Here is an 11,180-nt window from a genome sequence, read left to right on the forward strand (position 1 = left end):
TAGTCTCCATCTCCCAATCTCAAACTCCAGCCCAGACAGGACTGTCTCAGAGCCAGACTTGGAGTAGCTGATCCTCCTCTCAGACTGTGAACCGCTCCACAGAACCTTGTCACCAAAAGTGCACAGTTGAGATCCTGTGGTCATCAAAACCCAAGACCCTCTCCACTCTTGTTTCTGCTCCACAAACAAGCTCAGGAGTGTTTGAGAGTGAACGCGTGTGAGGTGCCTCTGAAAGGAAATCCGAAACCCACCCGTCTCCTGCTGCATAAAACATCGGCCCAAAAATATTACCCACTTCACCTCACCCTCTCTCTCCCTCTCTCTCTCTCCGGGTCCCTGATAGGTCCAATCTCCAGTGGCTCCGTTCAGCACAGGCCCGCGCTGGATAAATATTTATGTGGTGCGTCGACTTTCCCGAGCATAGAAATTTCCAAGGTGAGCAAAACAAACAACTTCAAAGGAATATAAATGCATGTAAATTTTTCCGCAGTCACATGTTCCCTGCAAAGATTATCGTCGGATTGTTAATAGGGGCTTTTCCGTCAACGGCAGATGACCTGATTATTGTGGGGAACATGAGGCCCAGAGGTGTTCGGGATAGAAACGGAGACCCTGGTGCACCAATCAAACCGGGCAGCTGCATTATTCATCGATCGAGTCACGCTGCGATCAGACGCGGCGCCGCTAATGGACGAGATGAAAGCGCCGGAGGAAATCGATGGTCCCCCGGGGAGACTTTTATTTATCTGTAACAAACCCAACACCTGCCGTTTAAGAGTTAAACCTTGTCACATGTTCAGACGCCGGTGGGGCTAATTGCACTTCAACGGCATGAGTCAGCCGAAACGTCGTCGCTAGCTCGCTTAGCCAGTCCTTTGATGTCGGCGATGATTACTGTCGTAGTTTTGATAATGAGTCAAAGTCCAGAATGAAAAACAAGTAGATGAACTGATGCCTGAGCCTGAATGAGCTGCGAGAACAGCATGTGGTGTTTGCTCTGATGTGACTCACAGGTTCCCTATATGAAGGTGGCACATGTGGCGATGTAGCATCTGCTAATGAAGGGTGAATGGCACCTTTTGTTTAGAGAAAAAAATGAAATGGCAGGAGAACTGACACAGCTTGTGGAACTAAAGTTTGCATGTACTGCCCTGACACCTGAAGGACTGGACTGGGAGAGAGGGGCGGCAGATGAGTGATATTTATTTACTTCTTAAGATTAAAAGCTTGTATTTTTACTGTGGTGCAATAAATGCCAAAAATTCCCTCCTTGCTTCCTTGTTTCTCAGTCGGCTCGCTTCTTGGCTACGTTCCGCTCCATGTCACAGTTTTAAGTCGGCGACGAATACTATGGGGAGCCTAAGTCACGCCCATCTACTTCCGCCTCATGGACCTAAGTTAACAACAAATATGAACAGGAGTCAATGCGGTTGTTGAGTCTGACGTCACTGTCCATCTGGCACCGAACGCCATTTGAATATAATGCAGTTTCTCAAATGACTGACAACAACATAATTGAACGTTTATGCAGTTTAGCTAGCCTGTGCTAAACTTACCGCTAAGCTGTTTTATTACATATTTTCTCAAACTGTACTGTACCTTATTAGCTTCAACCATATTCTTTTCTCATTTTCTTTCACCGGGAAGAGGTAGAATGAGAGGTTACAATAGGTCTTTGTCTCACTTCAGTGGTACAGTGGTACGCAACACTGAGGCACATTGAAGTGAGAGCAGTTTGGACCCGGTAGTAACAGCAGGACTGCTGGAGACGTCTTAAAGAGAGATGAAAGCTATTTTCTCATCCAGCTTGAAATATGCCACAGATCTCACGTATGATGCCTGTGAATATCTAATGCAGTGAGAGTTACTTTCTCAAAAGTTACTTTAGGTTCTGTGTGACATGTCGTGGGTAACTACAAAGCTTGTTGCAGGCCCACACTCCATAGTCGGTGGAGTGAGAGCCAGAATGTGGGACCCTGTTGCACTACAGGGTCACGGTAAGTATTTAACAATGCTAATGTTTGCCATCTTCTACCTTTGATAGTACAGTACTGTTAGCATCTGCCTTAGCGCCAGATTCTGCAGTGGTGTCATAGCTTTGACTTTGTGAAGTGTGGCCTTTGTCAACAATGGTTAGAAGATTGAACAAACAAAAACGGTGGAATAGTTGGATTATGTGGCAAATATTTAAATAAGCTATTACCCTGATAAATGGAGGAATGGGAGGCGGGAATATTGAGTGAACAAAAAGTGATGAGTGAGCAGGTTGTCTGACTGATGGGAGGATTAATAGATGGCCTATAATGTTCGCCGGAATCACATCAGTAAAATGTTGTTCATGAATTGTTGAAATGTTTTGTTTGCCGCCTGAAATGATCGTAAACTTTGGCAGAAATGGAGTTGGGTGATTTCACAGATGGGGTTGGGATCTCTGAATTGCTGTTGGTGATTTACGTAGCCCCCCCCCTTCAAACCTTCAGACGAATGGCTATGTTTTCTTGTGTGTTTGCAGACATAAGTGGCTTCATCCAGTCGACTCCCCCGCCACTTTCATCACCATTCTGCTGCGTTCCAAGGACACTGTTGTGATTGACGGGGCTTAATGCGAATCTCGGCAGAATTGAATTTGATCCTGGGGGCTCTGCCACAGGGCTCCATGTTAGATTTACACTAACACCCCTTTCTAAACCTCCCCGTTTGCTCATCTCCCGTCCTCTCCTCCATCCAGCTCTCCTGCTCCATTGCTTCAGGTTTGTTTACTCTACAAATGTTCCAGGTTCAGGTGTCAAGTCTAAATAGCCTTAATTTGAGACTTTCTTTTCCAAAAGACGGCTGTCTTGTCTTCTTGAAATGGGAGACGTGATTGCGATGCTAAGCAGCAAAAACAAAAACAACTTGTACCTGCTGTATTACCCTTTTAAAAAGGTGGTTGTTTGCACCTTTTTTGGGAACCTGGCAGGTGGTCACCCAAGCCTTCCACCCTCAACTGGAGCCTACACCTGGGTCTTTCCCTGTCATGCCCCCAACAAACTCCTAATTTCTGGCTCCGAGGCAGATTTGTTTTCATTCTCCTTGTGTACCTCACCTTCTGAAAGTGAGGTTCTACCAGTGTCACAATGTCCTCAGGAACATAGCTCCCTCATTCAATGGGGTGAGTCATGGAGCTTAGCAAGGGGAGGAAGATTTACTACCCACAACAAGATGCATTTCTTTTGACTCCCTGAAGATTGCCTGGCAGACCAAAAAGATCAGCTCCTCTAAGCCTGAAACCAGGTTCGGACTGGGTAGAAGGTCCTTTTCAAGTTGGAGATCCTTCCCTGGTGGAGGAGTTCACATACCTTGAGAATGGTGGTGGAACAGTCTTTCTAAGCTGTCGTCTCAAAGTTCCCACCCTGGTTGTGTTGGGCAGAACTTTCTTTTACAGAGGCTTAGCATCACCACTGATATAGGCATCTTGTCAGGATGTCAGGTAGATGCCTGCTGGGTGTCCGACAGGATGCAGGATTTACATCTCACAGCAAACCTTGACAGAGTCACCGTAACCCCTATTTCCACTCGGCCTTTGATGGGGAAAGAACACGGACGGCTGTCTTGTACTCTGCGCTCAACCACACAAATGTGTTCTAATCTTCATATGCAGGTGTGTGTTTCAGGAACGTACACTCTCTGGTGCCTGGAGGGATGCTAACTCTTTCCACACCTTCCGCTACAGAGGTGTAATTTCCTTCTTGCAGAATTTAGTGGAATAATCACACGTCCCCTGCTGGCGCGGCTCGCCTGGTGCGAGGAGACAAAACAATGATTTGTGTGGTGGAAGGTGGAGGGGGGGGCTTGTCAAATGCTCACCCTGTTGGAGTTCAGAGGCTGGAAGTGTTTACTGGTATTAATAAAGCTGTGCAGAGTAAAGTGTTTTAGAGACAAATCCCAAGCTCAAGAATCCAACTTCTAAACCTTCAAGATGAGTTTTACTCCAAGGCTACGTTTACACGCCGACGGCACCTGTGAAAACGTCTGGAGGATACGAGACGCCGAGGGCCTCGGGTACAGATGGGTGATGTCGTTGTACTGTCCCTGGTCACTGAGTAGCTGTGTGAGTAGGAGGGACCACTAAAGCTGCTGCTCGTGCGTCCGCATTAATATGAACACTGATGCCGGGTGGACGGGGCGAATGCAAACCCTTGTAGTACGGCTGTCGTCGTGAGTGATTTTAACTTACCAGTGTGCTATTACAAAGACCTTGAATGAGCTGTTTTAAAGTACTTCACTACTATTTTATCACTTTTTTTCTTGAGCATCAGGGTGAATGCTGCTCAGCCAGTAGAGGATCAGTGCCTAGTTGACATGCGCGAACTGTGTGGCAGCAGTGGCGCCGGCATTGTCGCAGAAAAAGGTCGCACTCTAGACCCCGTTTTCAGAAGTTGTCAAAACGGTAGCTGACTCTGTCTTTTCAGTCTGTGTGTAAACAGCACCTGGGCTTGCTCCTTTTATTATGTGTGAAAACGGCTTCAAATGTCAGAATGCTTCCCTCACTGGTCACTGGAAGTAGGCCTCATTCTATCTCTCAGTTGACCTGGAAGCACCTTTGGATTCCTAGAAAAGAAGGAGATTTGTATGGGCGCAGTAAGCAAGCATCTGTATCACTGTGTACCTGAACCCAAACAGTTTCCTTCTCTTTCTAAAAAGCCCTGGAAGACGCAGTGCTTGATGTGCTTTGATGGGATTAGGTGGACAAGCAACTATGCATATTCTCCAAAAAGGAAGAGTAAATAACTTTTTTTTCCTCCGTGTTTGTATTTTTCAAAAGAAATTGATTGAATCTCCCGCATATTTATTGAACAAAGAAACTTCCCAGTCTGTCTCCTTTTGAGCAGGGACGCCTCTTGTGTTTGGGAAATGCCAACGTGCAGGTTTATCGTCCGGCTGAGCGCTGACATTAGCGCCGGAGCTTCTTATCTCCATCTGCCTCTCACACTGCGACAGATTCCTATTTGGGCTGAGCAGGAAACAATGACTTTCTATCTTGGTTTGGTGTGGAGGCTCCGCTCAATTGCAGTCTTTTATCCGCTTGAACATTTGTGTGCGGGAAGGCGCACGCAGAAACACACACCCACAGTGATGTGTTGTTTATGTCACAGCAGGGGAATCAAGAACCAGCTCCCATTGACATGTGGAAATTGAGTGGTAAATTGGAATCCCATGGTTCCTGGTTTATCTTTTTATTTGTATCATCCGTGTGGGCGCATTGACTTCTTGCATTTGTCAGTGGATGTTTTATGCTTTCAGGTTTGTTAGTAGTGTTTTCCAGGCTGTACAAATAGCCGATACCTTCTTTCCACTTAATTATATTTTCCAATCTGTTGTCCTCAGGCAATGCTTGGATGATATGGCAAAGTGAGGTGATGGTGGCTCAAGCTTGGTGCTGTCTTTTGTACATCCTCACTGGCATTTTTGAGGTGTCCCTCAAAGTATTTTTGACAGAGTTGCAGCACTTGCTAAACTATCTCTGTGCACCTCTGTTAAAGACTGATGCTGCATGTCACTCAACATATCAACCCTGAGCTGCTGTAACAGATGTTGTCTGTGGTGAATCAGTGATAGGTTTTTGCTTTATTCATGAAGAGATGAAGTATGAAAATAAATGCCTTCTCTTCGGATACACAATTCCAAGGCACCCCGAACAGCATCAACACCACTGTCTGAGTCACAAATAACATCCAGACACAAAGCAAAATAATCTGAGCTAGACTTAAGATAAATAAAATAAAACATCAGTGCAATCATATCTCCAAAACAACACTATAAAAAAGCTTTTCACACTGCAGACTCGTGACCTTGTGAGCTCAGGCCAAAATCCACTTTTTAAAAGGCCCCTACCAAGGTCAGAGAGAACAAAAATGATCAAGCATGAAGAGATAAAAACTGGATGCCATCTCTCTGACTGTACAATCCCAAGGTACATACACCAAATGTACATTATTACAGTGACCTGAAACACTTAAAAACACAATTCTGCTGCACGAACAAAACTTTATTTCACCGTAGGTGAGCCGAATGTGACCCATAAACCACTCCTACCAGTATTGTATTTTATTTATCATTTTTACAAAATACTGTAAATATAACAATGGCAAAGTACAAACCACAACATTCGCACTCTATGAAAAAATTAGTTAGAGATTAGTCAGAGAAAACCAACCTATTTGTGATGAAGTTCTCAAATCCTAGTTGACAATTGTGTGCCTTGCATTCATTACTATAGCACTGGCCACGAAGGCTGCTTGCCTTTAAGACCACTAACTGTGCTCCTTTTGACTTCATCGCTATGTAACAATAACTGAAAGTCGAATTGTAATAATGTTTCCAAAATTCAAGATTTCAAATTTGGTGTGGTTCCGCAGGTACGTTTACCTAATGCTGACGCTGATCTGGCTACTAGAATTTATCTGCTGTGCCTGTCTCACTCCACCCTCGGAGTGGAGAAGTCACCTCCACTGCATACTTTAAGCAGCAACGTGTAGGATTGGACATAAAGAGATTCTTTTCGGATTTCCTGAGATGACAGGTTTCATTTTGAACAGTCAGACTCTCTAGCTCTCTCTGTTAAACGCTCCCTTGGAGTATGTAACTTTCCCCAACATTCCAAATGAAATCCGTTCATCGATACAGATATTTACAGAAAGTCCTGGAAGCTGACACTGTCCACATAATGTTCAGTAGTGGACGCACTCATCGTAGGACCTGGGCTCCTCCAGAGGGCGTCCTATCGAGGTGTCTCCTGGGCCTCTTTTCTTCAGCTTCTGTCCCTGTGGGTGACCATCACTCAGAGCAAGAGGTCTGTCTCTATCAGCAAAACAAAACTCTAAAATCGACTTCCGTATGAGATGTTTTATACTGCACTCTGAATTCATGCTGACTCAGCAGAGGCGGTGTTAAAACTCGAGCGTCGCTCTCAGTGTCTGAGAGAATCTTCCGTCTGCTTTCAACTGAACTGCAGCCTTTTGTTTGATTAAATGGTACATGCTGGAGCTTCTTTGAAAGACCTGCTCCTCACCGCACCGTGCGGAGGACTCTGACTTGTTAAAGTAACGGATGCTTGGTTAGTGGAGGGTGAGGCAGTTCAGCTTTCTCTTCGTTACTGATCTCACTCTCCTGAGAAGACGCCGCGGGGATAATCATTTGTCGTCTGCTGTATAAAAAACGAGCTTAAAACAACTGCAGAGGCTCTTTGTCTACTGCAAGTCATTTTTTCAGTAACCTTCCTGCAGTCTCTGCGTCTGACTCCATCCCAGTGGTCTCCAGCTGGACTGCAACTCCAAGTCAATCCACCCCTTCATTCCTCCATCAGTAGTCTTCTCAGGACTAGGACTTTCTTGGTACTTGGACTCGATATTTGGACTACCTTTGTGAGCAAGTCTGTTGCTGACTTTAAATGTTCTGCAGGCTGTAGTTTACCAGGTGCATGTCAACAGTCTATTTCTATTATGGACATGTTTCTCATGATTTCAACTTTAAGACTGACTATTTTGGATTTGGTAGTCAATGTAGCCTTTTGGTTATTATTGACTGTCATGCACTAAAGATCATGTCTTTTTTGTTTGTGGACTCCATTGTTTAACAAGTCTATTTGAGATCTCCCAGAAAACAAACTTGCTCCACTTGGTTGCTCACCAACGTTATTTTGAAGTTACTTTATGTTGTCTGTTATATTCATCCCTGATGGCCAAGTCTGTATTGGACATATTGGTTGACAAAGAAAAAGAAAACTGCCAGGGTAAACTGATGCTGGCCACAGCCACGTGCATTCAGGACAAGAGGGAGAAGTTGAGAGCTTAACAATATGAACTGTTTGAAGGTTCATATCTTGATATAGACAAGCTAAGATAAGTCGTTCAGCCCTAATGTGACTGCAGTCCAGAAACCCGGCTCAAAACCAAGGTTGGTCTTCCGTGAGTTCAGAGACCTCTGAGTGACCAAGTCTTTTGCCTTCAGTTGTACTTGACCAAGTATTTAGTCAACCATCTGGTTCAGTAGGTTTCTTCTCCTGCTTTTTCTATTTTGCAGACCTCCTTGTTTACATCATCAGAACTCTTGTATGTCTGCAACCGCTGGAATCGGTGGCGGTGAAAAGTAAGTATTTCTGTTCCAGTGTGACGTTGAGCTTCACCCCGATACTTCACCCAGCCAGTCCTGAGCGAGCACAAGCTGATCTTGCTAAATGTCAGCACCTGGACCATCCCTCGAACAAATAAACGTGTTTTCTGACACTTTTCACTGTCGCTATTCTTCATTGGTCTAAATGAAACCACTCCACTTGTTCCAGTGTGTGTGACTCTTACATTTCTGTGCAACTTGTGTGCAAGGAAATGTTCTCCCTGAAGGCAGCAGCCTGGTAATTAACAGTGGTTGGAGGAAGCACTGATTCCTGGTGCGATTAAGAAGTGGTTGAGCTGAATGTTAAATCGTGAAGACTGGGAATCAATTCAAGGTATTTAAAACTGGATGGAGAAACTTTTTTTTTCTTCTCACAAGAGTCAGCTCAAAGTCAACCAAGTTGCTGCCTGGACCTGAGTGGACGCGTCATCCAACACATCCACCTTTCGAGGCCGCCTGACCGGCACTTGAGATGGTCATGATGTTTTGGCTGAGTCATTTCCACTTTCAGAGGTGAGCATGCATACACAACAATGTGACTCACAAAGATGTGGGGAACTGAGCCTGAGAGTCTCTCCCTGTTGAGCCACTTGCATGGATGACTCAGTCACTTCAGCTACATGCTCAGCTGACCTGCTTCTTGTCTGACAAGTTTCCCACAGATTCAGATGTGAACTGACTCCATGAGTCACATCACATAAACATATGTGAGAGTCTTACCCCTTAATAGTTTTGGTGTTTTGACAATTTTGACAGAGAATTTGCTTATTTAATGGGCTACAATAACTGCCTGTCTCACCCCTTGAGTCACATCACTGCTGTTATGGTTCTGTAGTGAACTGACTCTCCTGTACCACCAAACACCTGAAGGATTTGCATGCACCTCATGGATACTGATGGCTTTCTGAGGATTTGATAAAACAGTGACTCACTCAAAGGTGAGTCTGTGAATAATGGATGCCAGGTACTGTGAGAATCATTTCTGACACACGGAAGGCGTTTCCTTATTTAAGAAGCGAAGAAAGACTCTATCGTCCGATCACTTACTGACTTCCATGTTGCCCCAGGAAGTTGAAACCTGAACAGTTCTTATTAACTCGAGCAACAGACACTCATTCAAATATATGGGGTTCGGCCTTTTTGTCCCGTCTGGAGAGTCCATGAGTGAGAGCCGCCGGCACGCAGTTGTAATTTGGTGGGACATATGAAATGACTCATCAGAAAAGGTTTGGGGGTTTCAGCCCAGCGCACAGTGAGAGCAGTGGAGTCAAAGAAACTCTGGAAACATTAAACATTTCATTCGTGTCTGGCTCCGTCCCTGCTCTGCATTCATTAATAAGCCACGAAGACTCGTTCATGATTCATGAGTCATCATTGCCAAATACAATTTAGAAGAGTTCCTGAACGCCTCACGAGACATTCACGGTGAAGGCAAATACAGCCGAGAAGGAGACTGAGGAACAGGATTATCCACAGCGTCACAAACAAAAGTTGTTTTCTGAGAAACGAGAAATTACACCTGATTTGTTTTTGTTTGCAATGGTGTGAGATAACAGCACTTTTGTTCGAGCCGCCAAACGTATTGTTTCGCCAAGTTTCACACCGCGTGAGGAAGAGTGCGGCACACGTTGTGAGGCTCAGCAGGTGAAGCGCATTGTTGTGGGCTCGGACATATTGTCATCGTATTGTTTGTCGCAAATACCGTCTGACAAAAGGAACAATCGACAGTCTGTTTTCAGGTCCCAACTGAGCATGGTTCGGAGGGTGACTATGATTTTACTGTGGCTAGTCTGTTTCAGTACAGTATATGAGTACAAAGCTCCGTCTTCACCACATATCACCAGGGCTGTTTCAAATATCGCCTGAAATAGTGGACAAACGCATTACATTTCACCATTTAAGTAAGATGTCGATGGATGGACAGTTAATACGCTGCATTGTTAAGTATGTGTACAGAAGTAGGGATGACCTTTCTGCTTGACAAGTCAGGGTCAGCCGTGCTGTTTTGTTTGTGCACATCACGCTATGCAGATTAATGCTGGGATCCATGAAATGATCCATCAAATTAATTTAACAATTCAATATTAATTTTATGTATTTTTTTATTTTAATTTTTTTCTAGGTAATTTACTTAGAACATCATAAAAAGGGTTTGAAGTTTTGACGTATTTTGGTTTATGCAAAGTATTATGCTTTTATTTTTATTCATTTCTTTTATTATTAGCGGCATATTTGCCAGTTATTATTCTATATATAGCATCTTTTTCAGCTATGTTCTAGCCTAGCATAGTAGCAAAAAGCTCACTTTGTCTGTTCATAACAGATGAGCAGGGAATGGGTTTATTAATTTATCAATGAATAATATATCGTCCCTAATCTGAAAAAGTGTCGTTTTGTAGTCCTATGTGATGTGGTTGATGTGTGCGCAATGTTTTCCATGTGAGTTAATGTTACACGTTGCATAAAGTAAGAAACATTAAACATCAATTAAAACATGCACAATATGCATGCACAAGTGTAGATGAGTAAACAATGAGAACGTTGCTATGTTCATGTGGGTTGTGTTGGTTTTGCGGGATGATTGAATGATAGGATCACCTTAAGACAAACAACGACAAGACAAACAACAAATACAACAAAAACAAATACAAGAAAAAATGGAATTAACAAATGTATTTTTTGTCCAAATGAAAGTGCTAGAATCTCTAAGTCTGTAATGCGTTAAAATATTGCTCACGTGTGCTGACATTCATGTGACTTTACGTTTATAAAAGGAAGAATCCCCCAAAATGTTCTTGTTGTCTTGTAGGGCCGTGGGTTTAGTCGCTCATGTCCGGGCTGCTGGTGAAAATAGAAGGGCCGAAGCCTTCATTTGAACCTCCCAAGAAGCTGAGGCTCACTTGTTGTTACGCAGTTCATTTATACAATTAAATAACAAACTTTCGAAACGCACAAGCTTTGAATTAAATTTTTATTTATTATTTTTTGCCGCTGCCGTTCAACTTTCCTTTTTCTACTTTTTTTTTTAC

The sequence above is a fragment of the Synchiropus splendidus genome, chromosome 4 (assembly GCF_027744825.2).
Source record: "Synchiropus splendidus isolate RoL2022-P1 chromosome 4, RoL_Sspl_1.0, whole genome shotgun sequence".
NCBI lineage: Eukaryota > Metazoa > Chordata > Actinopteri > Syngnathiformes > Callionymidae > Synchiropus > Synchiropus splendidus.